Source organism: Pyxicephalus adspersus, chromosome 1, assembly GCF_032062135.1.
Source record: "Pyxicephalus adspersus chromosome 1, UCB_Pads_2.0, whole genome shotgun sequence".
NCBI lineage: Eukaryota > Metazoa > Chordata > Amphibia > Anura > Pyxicephalidae > Pyxicephalus > Pyxicephalus adspersus.
In genome coordinates this window covers 35,756,609-35,768,435 of record NC_092858.1, presented here as the reverse complement: position 1 = coordinate 35,768,435, position 11,827 = coordinate 35,756,609, and positions in this window count along the sequence as shown.

Genomic DNA, 11,827 nt, shown 5'->3' with positions numbered 1-11,827 from the left:
GTAATATCACTTTCATGTGGTACTGGCAGCAGAATGTTCATTGAATTCTAAATAGGTCACTTTTGAATGGCCCATTCCACTCCTAAATAAGACATTTCAGTTGTGGTGAGGCATAATTAGGTTTAGATCCTCCCCTATTTTGTTTGCAACTCCAGAGAGATTACGTTTGCATTGTGCTGATCAGGAAAGCTGTGGTCAGAGAGGGTAAGTTTCTGCAATGGCTGCTACCATGTTTGTCTCGTACCAAGTTTCTTTTATAGCGTCATCAGACCCAGAACCCACATTTGTAGTGGTTGGTAGATGCTACCAAGTTAAACCACCCTTTTCTATACCTTGGGAACTTGGTGTGATTTCTGCTCTGAGTTTTGGTGGTTTTATTGTGTCCATGAGTCTCTCCAACCCTCTGTCTGTATTTTGTGTTCACACCCAAAACTATAAGACGGCAGTGGGAATTGTGCAGGTGGATTTTGTTGTTGGAGTATCCAAGACATAAAAGAAGTCTGGACCTGACTCAGCCCACCTCTTTTGGGTAAATTGACTCTTTAAAAGAAAATTGATATTTGCCTGTGATTGGTAATACCCATATGTCATTGATATCTGCCTGTTATAATTGTTATCTCATTGATATTTGCTCATCATTGCTAATATCTGCTGGTGTTCTTTTTTGCAATTTATGTAAGCACTCGCAGGTAATAATTGTGTGTGATGTTGGTGATAGCTGCCTGCTATTGGTTATATCTGCCTATCTCTATTACTGATTACTATTACTGATATCTGATTATTTTTAATATAAAAATCTGCATGTCAATGTTATTATCTCTATGCTATTGATAACTGCATGTTGCTGGTAATAGTTGCCTGTTGTTTGTAATATCTGCACGTTATTGATATCTGCCTGCTCTTGGTAATATCTGCACATTATTAGAAAGTGTTTCATCAGTAATATCTGCATGCCATTAGAATTTGCCTATTGTAAAAGATATATGCCCATTACTGGTATGGGTACATGCTGAATATCTGAAGCTGTCACATGCAACCCCCAAACTTTACCATTTTCAAGGCAGTCCCCCCAATCTCTGTTTGCAGTATTAGAACTCTATAAGGGGGACCCTACAATTTTGTGATAAAGGGAACATATTAACGGTATTTTAAAGCTGGAACACACTTTGGGTGCACCGGAAATCCAAAAAACGCATTATGGTTGACAGTTTAAGACTGCAACTTATAGATACACTAGAATGCTGTTACACGCTATGCGGAACTAGAAAACTATGCCACCATATGGATAAAACAAAAGGCACTAAAAGTCTGTGATAGTACAGAGGGCACTGGGACCCTGGCACATCATATTTATTGCATGAGCCCTGCCCAGGTTTGACCACATCCACTAACTTCCAGCTCCTTCCCCTTCATACCCTGTTTCCCCTATTATAAGGCACTGTCTTATATTTTTGAAATGCCAAAATATGCCCTAGGTCTTTTTTTCAGGGGGATGTCTTATCTCACAAGAACCATTTGGTTGTACTTGCAATATTATCCTATCTACCCTTGCTTTATTGGTCCTTTGGAATACAACTCCCCACACATTATTATATTGGTCATGGCACAGGAAAAAGGGGACTTGTCAGGGATGGTCTAATACCATAGGCAATACAGAAATAGGGGCTACGGCAAGGGTTTAAGTGGTTGGTATTAGGGATGAGCAAAAATGCCTTTGACATTCTTGCAAAAATTTCCTCGAACTTCTGATGGGTCCGCGAAATTTTGGCGAACTGATTTTGCGGACCCATCAGAAGATCTAGGAAATCATTACAGGAGGAGTACAGCGGCTACAATCAGAATCCATGGGAATCCTCCTGTGTGCGATCCTGGGGCACTGGAAGGTAAATGAGGGCTTGGCCTCATTTAACCTCTAGTGCCCGGGAATTACGCACAGGAGGATTCTCACGGCTGCATTCATTCATGAAGAGCACAGCCACAAGACTCTGTGTTCTTGGATAGAGAATCTCTTTCGCACCTGTATACTCCGTATAGACCAGAGACATTTTTGCTTTCCTTCTTTGAGCCTGTTTACTATGCAATAAATATGCCATCACTTTACACATCATGACATGTGACACTATCCCGTGCCTATCTAGACACACAGACAGACAGACAGACAGACAGACCCCTCCCTTCTTGTTCTTTCCAGTCAAATCATTTGAATGGACAGTCTATTGCACTCAAACACACCAAAACATGTAACAATCCTGGCAGTGCACTACATATGTGCAAAGTAGACAATGCTGCATGACAGGTCAGTCGGCAAAGTGAGGTGGGGTGTCACTCTCACAAATAGAAACTCTGGGCATATGGAAGGGCCAAACAAGAATTTTATATGTAATGTCTAAGTATATATATCATTTACACAGCCTACACCTATGAATATAATACCATATTTTACATTTTGCTAAAAATTGCTATATATATATATATATATATATATATGTAGTCTGATAAACATAATATATTTTATATATAGAAATGTTCTATGTTTTTTAAAAGAATGTTCTAAAAATATGTATGGAAAATATCGATAATACATGACTTTGAAGTTATTCAGCATGGTACTGTGCTGGGACTACATTGAGCAGCCCAACAAAGCTGAACACATATGGGGCCTAATTTATTAAAGCTATCCAAGACTAGAGAAGATACATTAGGACTAGAGAAGATACTTTCATCAGTGAAGCTGGGTGATCCAGCAAACCTGAAATGGATCTGGTCCAGGATTGAAAACATTTGCTAACAATTAGCAAATTACAATAGCAAAAATCCATTACTTTAAAAAATCTTGTTACTTTACAATGCATTTCTAGGCAGTTGCTCTCTGATCTTAGAATTCATGTATAGATCAAGCTTATTCTGTGCATTCGCTCCTATTCTATATCTGTCTGGTGTTTACTTGTAGTAATGGTGGCCAGTCTTTTGTTCGTAATGTGCCTAACTCAAGTCTACTAATGGCTGAACATGAAAGATTAGGCAATAATTTCAATAACTCCCAAAGAGAAGATTTGCATGTACCATATTATCAAGTTTTAGACTACAAACAACTTTTAAGTTTGTTTTCTACCTTTATTGAGTAAATTTGAAATAGTACTTGATGAAATGTGCTTTTATTTTTCAGAAATCAGGGTTTCCAATATAGACCATTCTAATCCGAACAATGTCCGTTTTATTGGGATACCTAAAAATCACATGGGACCTGTGAAGAATACTTAATTCTAGCTATTATGACACAACAACAAGGATGTCCTGACCTCATTATACTTAGAGGAACATATTTAGTGTGTTTTTGCACACCTCTTACCTCCTGGGAATTGTTCTTGATAGCTCCTGAATTTTGGAGACCATGACAATATTCTGCTCTAAATGCAAGATTTTTCTGATATCCAAATAAATGGGACCAAAATCTTTGCATTCCGAGACTTTCCCTCTAAAGTTCAAAAGTTGTGTGCAAAATTGTTTTTGTCAAACGCTGGCTTTGGGAAATACATTAGCCTTACTTCATGTTGTATTTGGCCAGATTGTGGGTCTTGGCAAGGAGTGAAACCTCTTCTCTGGGTGCTATATTCTTTGTTTTTGAGACCAAGAAGGGCTAGGTCTCGACACTTTGTTGTGACTGATTGTTATCAAGTTGTTGTTGTTATCAAGTTTTCCTGCTCAAACCATTGTGGACCTGTATACATATTTTTGAACATTCAGTCATCACTTCCATTTGCATATTCTCACTGCTTACTTTCTACTGCCAAAACTCAGAAATTACAGGTAGTCCCCGGGTATATACAAGATGGGGACTGTAGGTTTGTTCTTAAATTGAATCTGTATGTAAGATGGAACACGTACATTTTTTTAATAAATACAATTAGGACAGATGTTTGTCTCAACATATTATTAGGCAGCGTGGTGTCAGTTACTGTAAAAAATCCTTACTGTGAGCTTATCAGAAAAAAAAACTTTATGGAGCCTAGACATTCATTAACTTCAGGAGCAAGCTGTGCTTTGATATGCAAAAAGAAACAACTGCAGAATTTGTCTTGGTCATTAAAGGGTTACAAAAGGCTGCAGAACAGCTCAGCCCTTAAGATCACCCACAACCTCAGCCATTTCTGTAGTACTAGACCTGCTTCATAGGCTAGAATGATTGCTGAGTTGGGGCTTCTTGGTATCTGAGGCACTCTGCAGGCTTATGAGACACCTAAGCTTCCAGATTCATATCGGCCCATCCTAACCTCAGATAATAAATTTTGTTGATTATATTTAAATTGGCAGTTGCATAGGGGGAGACTGATTTTTACTTGATATTGCCAAAGCTTATTACAGCGTAGAGTTGCCTTATCTTTGGTCAGTTTTTGAGAGGTTGGACTCCTAATTCATTAGCTGGATGTAGCTTCTTTATGCACTCCATCTGCCATGGGGGCACAAATGGTACGTTGATGAAAGCATTTCCTTTGTACATGGGCACTCAGAAGGGTTGCCACTTTTCATCCTTGCACTTTGCCATGACTATTGGGTCCCTAGCTGAGGCGATCAGGGGGAAAATAACAAATAACAAAGGGATGGGGGGGATGGGGGTTAGCCCCTTTTGCTGATAATATGTTTAGTTTTTGGAGGACATGGATGGTTCCCTAAATAGTCCACTATTTAGAAAGTTTTAGGCATTTCTCTAGACTGAAAATAACTAGCCTAAGTTTGTTTTGCTCCCACTAGACCTTATGTTTAAATATTGAGGCATAAGTGTTTCTGTGAAACTACGTGACTTTGTCTTATATCCTTTGATTTCTAAAGCGCACAAAAAAAAGAAGACTTGGTGTTGTCTACAATTGTCAGATCAAGCTAATCTGGTCAAAATTTTCTGGATGCCCAAACTCCCATGTGTATTGAAAAACCCTCTAGTGTGCATACAGAAGCAGTATGCTTTAAAGAAACAAAAAAGTGGGAAAATGCATTTTTTTTAATTTTGCCTATAAATATATATTAATTCCCAATTTTGACTTTAATGTACCTTTAAAAATAACTGCAGTTGTAATATTCTTTTTATGTGCTTTAGACATCACGATTTTTCCTAATTATATGGCAGATTCATTTAAAACTATGATAACTGACATTTAAAATATGGCTTTGTAGATGTTCAGCTGTGGATGTATTACCAGGCCAATTTCCCAATTTCTATTATAATAGAGTGATAAAAGTTTAAAGAAAACTTTCTACATTTATTAGTAATGAGTAATGTTGCAGAGAAATTTCATAGCTTGCTTTTTCATTTACATGTGCTTGCCATGTTTGGTAATTGTCATGGTAGAACTCACCCATCTTTAGTGTAATCACCATCATTATTTTGGGCAGCAATTCCACTTTTGTTATTTGTCCTGCTGGGAGAAGAGCTGGCTGTTTGTAAGATTCTCGTCTAAGAGCCAATCACTAAAAAAGAAACGCTTCGGTACTTGCAATACATATAATTTCAAGGCTTGGGTGCTTTACCAGAAAGACCATTTGCTGGAGACATTTTTACCGTGCAGACATGAAAAATGCTTATCTTCCAGTCCATGGGGGTTCCTGCAGTAATGAGAAGAATACTTAGAGATTTTGGAACACCTTTGTTCAGGTAATGAAAAAGTAATAATAAAATGAGCATTGGGGTTAGACTTGTAGGAAGCTCTGGCAATCCACAGTTTATGTGCTGTTTTAATTGCCATGGGGATTTTGGCAAGCCTTCCCATCATTTTGTGTCTGAGGCTTATAAAAGAAATCTGAGGTCTCTGGGTAAAAGATTCTGTAAGAACAATATTTTTCTCCGCTGTTAAGGCTGAGTTAGCAGTTTGCTATTTTTGTTAACCTCTTACTGTATATTTAAGGCAGGGCCAAGGAAACATAAATAAAATTCCAATTTTAGGAACATTATTAATAAAATTAATATTATGTAATATATAAAACTTTAACAAGCTAAACAAAGCTCAAAATAACCATGACAATGTTCATGATTTAGTAACACACAAGAACCTATCCCAAACCCAGCCAATTAACCACAATGAAATATCCCATTGAAAGACTTTGTTAGTATCCTTATTCATAAAAAAACTAATACAATAGAGCAATGACTAGTATAAAAAAAATTCCCATAGTGATTTATTCAACAAAAGTGCTTGTTTTAATATTGGGGTAAATGTATTGAAACATTAACTAGTGGTTCGCATATGTTATTAAATGTATTTAAAAGGTATTAAGTAGACATGGCCAAACATACAGAGACCTGCTCTAGTGTTACGACTGTACACTTTATATGTATTGTATTGTAACATGTTTTCACTTATTATTAGCATTTTGCTGGGAGGTAGAGAGAAGTATATTGAAATTTGCTAATTGCAAAGCACCTGGAAAAAGTTCAACATGGCATTGTCACTCAAATATCAGAGAAAGGGGTTTACAGGAGGACATGTCCCCCAAAAATATATATATTTTTTTTTTGTGTATATCAAAGTTATATTTATGTATGTAATTTCATTCACTAGGTTGTGCAATGTTTGTTTTCAATCACAAGAGATAAAAAGTACTGGCTGTCAATTCTAATTAGACCTGAAAACACTGTAACATATAGTAAAATGTACATTCAAATAAAATTGTACATGAAACTCCTAAATATTATATATTTGTTAAAAGCAGGGACTTCATAGAAGAAAAAAATGTTCTTAATGCATCCGCACACAACATGTACTTTTTTTATTCTTTTTTGATTTTTTTCTTCTTTTTTAAAAGTTATTAACATATACAAGTTTACAACAAAGCAGGACCACAAAGGAAAAATAGCAAATAAAACATAAAATAAACAACAACATGCACTTTTGCATTCATATGTCCATGAACGTGAAGGGTCTTTAAAATTTTGAAAAGATTTTTGTTTTTAATTAAACTCTAATGATTAAATCTTTTAATTTATCATTATTGCAATCACATGCTTTTTAGGTAGATATCTGATCATGGACCAGAAATTTATTTACAGGCTGGTGCTACCAGAAACATATACCATAGTGGCAAAGGGGTTAAAGAAACCAAAAAACTCTCCACTAAACCAGAGCAGATCACCATGGAGGCTTCCTAAATCTGAAAGTCTCAATTTAGGATAGTGAAAGAAGCCAAATATATTAATTCCTTATTGCCCCTGGGCCAACATCGGTGTTTTATAACAGGTATAGCACAAAAATGTATTTTAGATCAATTTAATAGTCATTTATTAGTGTCTGTGCTATAAACAATGGTTCTGAAATGTTCTAAATGTCCATTTGGCCTGGAACAAAAAACAGTGGCTATCGTAGCTCTATCCACTATTCTAAAAAATAATGGAAAATAAACATTTAGATAACTTCTGCATTATATTATATAATAAGAGTCTCTAATTACTTGACTCCACTGGGATCAAGGGCCTGGGAAATCACTATAATGCATATGATTTTTTATCACTCATCTGACTGGCTTCACTGCATTCTTGAGAATTTTTATCTAAAGGTCTTGTTACTGCTCTACTTATCATTGTTATAGATTGTTTAAAGTTAAAACCCAGGAAAAATAGCTTCCCCTTGCTGTTATGGGGGGGGGGGGTTGTTTGTTTTAAATTTAACAAATTTAAACTAATTGCAATTTAATTTTTTTATAGTATAGCATATATCACAGGCAAGTTAGGATCTATGCAAGTTTGGATAGCCACGTATACTTGGGACCATCAAGGCACTAGTATGGGAGCACCAGAGGTTTTAGTGGTTTAATAGATGTGTGGTTGGGAAGTGTTAAAGAAGGGCCCAGAGCCTGTGAGAGAAAGGAGATAGGCAGAGGGCAACATATCTGGATGTTAAGACAGAGCAGGCAGGATAGGCTTAAGGGGTGGTCAAAGAAGATTCAGAGGTTGGATTGGTGTGAAAGAAAAATAGGGGCAAGGAAAAGTGGACATAGTAGGGTAGAGACAGGAAGTTGGAGTCAGAGGACAGTACGAAAGGGTGCAATTTTCCCACCCCCCTCTCATTTTTTGATAAAAATGTTTCCATCGGGTGGTTTTTAAGGGTTGTAATTTGGGTTAGGCGGTTTGAGGTCCTTGAGGGCAGTATATGTATAATGTGATGTGGAGTTGGTGGAGAGCCATCTTAGGTGTGGGGGTCTCCTGAGTGATGTGAATTTAACAGAAAGGAAAACTGGGCAGGTAAATAGTCTGCCAGTAATTGATATCGCTCCCATGGCAGTAGGGTTGCAGTTAGGAACCAACAATATCAATAGGGTGCAGACTGGAAGTTGATGGTGGTAAAAAGGGTAATGCCTTCTTGGAGCTGAAACCGGGCTGGTTAAAATGTGATTTGGTTAAACTGGTAATTTGGGTTATGTATCATTATCAGGCCATTTTTTACGATTTTTTTAGTTGTCTTTTTTCAGGTGTGAAGGATGGAGGGGGGATGGTCTGATAGCAAGCAAGAAGATTTTAATTACCACATGCCTGTGTAGGGAATAAACTCAAAAACAAGAACAAACCACAAAGTCAGGCTAAGCTGAGTTCATGCATGATTAGAAAATTAATGGTCAGAAGCAAATGTCAAGCTCAGAAACAACTAAATTTTACACCCAACACAATTGTCCTTGCAAAGGTAGCTTAGTCAATAGGGACGTGCACCACCACCTGCCAATATGTGTGCCAGCCTTCTGATTGGAGAAGAGGCTGTGAACATACAAGCCCATACAGGAGTTTTACATATTTGTAAATCGTTTTACTGAGTATTAAACAAAGACAACTTCTATGTTAATAATATTGGTCTAATTTCTATATTATTTCTTACTATTTCAATCAATAGTATTGAGAATTTTTAGCAATTATAAGAGACAATTAAGGGTTTGTTGAATCTGTGTATGCATTGTAAGTATTCTCAGTTCGTAACGTCTTTCATTCTAGGGTAAGTAAACAAGCATAAAACAAAAGTCCAAGCAAAATATAAATATATTTATACATAAATATTTCAAAATAAATACAGAAAAATACCTTTTGATTTCATAGAAACCCATTCAGCTCCTATCTTTCTTTTTTAGCTGACTACACATTGCATTTGTTGCAATAAAATTCAAAACAGTATTGGTCCCCTCCTGAATTCTTCTCTTTCGGATTGCAGACCACCACTCCTCATCTCTTTAACATAATTGGGTGTTCTTTAGTCCAGCACAACAGAACTGGACAGGGCCGATAACACTGTTTGGGATTATAGTAGAGAAAAGTTGTCAGGCTTCTGTAGACAATTAGGAGCTCAATATATATCTTGCAGACCTACAGTCTATAAGAAGTATACCTATTTATTCCCAACATTTTAATTTGGACTGAAAATACCCCTTCAAAATTCATTTTTCACAAAAATATTGCATGTTTTGAATGCTTGTTATCACAGAGAGGCCCTGAAACTTTTCATTGTTATCCTGCAAAAACAAAGCAGCCTACTTAGGGCTCTATTTATAAAACAGGGAATCTGACATTCCTTTGTGGGAATCAAATACTGCTATTGAAACACAAGGGCCTGAAAGATTCCCATGCGGGAACGTCAGAATCCCTGTTTTATAAAGAGAGCCCCTAGTTTTTTAAAGGAACCATAAACATTTAATTATGTGAGCTTCTATTACTAACTTGTTTTTGAAGGTGAATGCTCCACGGCGGTCATCGTCATCCTTATTTCAGTGACTGGTGACCTAGAACAGGTATTTTCATATCAAAATTATCATTAATATTATTGTAGTGATATAATTAGTTGTAAAACAAAGATTTTGTTATTCTGACCTTTCTTTTTAATATGGAATATGAGGTTGGGATGAGGGACCTACCCCACCCCGCCAGAAGCCTCCACAGTGACTGCAGCCACCATTACAGTGCTTTGTGGAGTAATCTCATTGTCAGCCCTTAATCTGTTTCTAATGAAACCTACTTACACAAACTGTACATGCACTAGTTAGGAACGGATCAGCAAGAAAAAAAGTAGGTAGAATTTGCATGCAATATAGTTTACAATTGGAATAGATAAATCCAACCTAAAGGTTCATTTCAAGAAATAATTTAAAACTGACCCTGATGGCACATTTTCAATATAGAACTGTAATCAGAGATTGTAGTAATTTGCTATTCCAATAAAGATTATGCTTTATTTTGCCTACTACTGCTACACAGATAAGCAAAGCTGAGCCAACTAGGTCAGCCAATAACTGAACTTCCAGACCATGTACTGTGAAATGAAAGAAAAAACACAGATTTAAAACAGGCACAAACAGCACTTTTGTTATAGTAGCCATTCCGATTAAGTGAATCTTTGAATTGGGTGAAATCAGTTTTTTTAAAGGGTGGGGGGTTAACTAGGCTGCTGCTCTAAATATATTGTTTTGTGCACTACCTTTTTTTTATCATTATACCTACATGCGAGTAAAACAGGAACTTCATTTGTTCCCATTTGGTCTTTTAAATTGATATATGTGTTTGATAAGCATTGATATCTGATTCTCCATGAAATGTTGTCAATTTTGCACTCTGAGCCTGTGCTCTGCTCCTGCGTTAGGGTGACAACACTATACATCCTAGAAATTGTATCGTAAGTGTTGTCACTCTAGGACAAAAAAACATGTCTAAGAAAAAAAGGCATGGAAAAATAAAACTAATGCAGCTGCTTATCTAAAAATTGGTAAATTGAAATTTTTTACTTTTTTAAGTATAAACCGAATTGCTTAGACCTAAAATTGCCATTAGAAAAATAACTGTGGTATCCTTGCTACTTATTCTGAATTAAATTAAATTACGATCCTATGTTTGTTTCAAGCTATCCTCTGTATCTGAATATGAATCCCTCTTCTTGTGTAATAGGCATGTGTCTGTAATACAAATCAAGTGAGCAACCTGGTGTGCTAACCTTGGCTCCCTCCATTATACAGTACAGAGAGTAAGCATAACCATGCTGTGTTAACATTCACAGGAGCAATCCTTCTTTAACTAGTTATGGACCAAAACAAAGAGTAATCTCTTCATCACTTGTTGATCCCAGTACTGTAAAGTTTCATCTGGGAATTTTCCCCCACCCCGTTCAAAAAAGCAAATGCACATTTTGTAGCACTCCGACAATACTTACCATCAGAAAAGATCCAGCTCCCAGAAACCTTGGACAGTATCACACTACCAACCTTCTTAAATGGAATATAATTTTCAGCTTTTTTAATTGATGCTCCCCCTGGAGCAGTCCTTTGGCGAATATTAGCGTGTCATATTAGGAACATACTTTATCTTTGGACCTTTTCTTCCATTTCTGTTACTTTCCATTTTATTATAACAATTTTGAGATTGTGGATCTTTGTTAGAATAATTTTTGTGAAACTAAGTGTAATAAACTAATTTGGAATAAAGTCCTACTCTTATTTCTGTACTTATTTATATGTATTTATTTACACTTGAGTTTTGGCAAACGTAATAAAAGGATAGAGGTATATGCTCCACTTATTGACAAATACAATCTAATACTTTTATGCTTAATGGCCATCACCCCCGTAAGATCACAAGACTCTTTTAAGCCGCCTATAGTTGTGACTGACCTAAAACCCAAACAATGTTATTTCGATAATATTACACATTTATTGTGCCTTGCACTCACATTTCTACAGGCCCCAAAACTGGCCTTATTCCTTTCAAGCTACAAAACTTCAAGGGATTTTTACTGAAGGGCATTTTCATTAAAATTCAGTTTATTATGCTAGAATATCTGACTTTACTATGCTCAAGAGGCTAATACATATAAATCTGTGT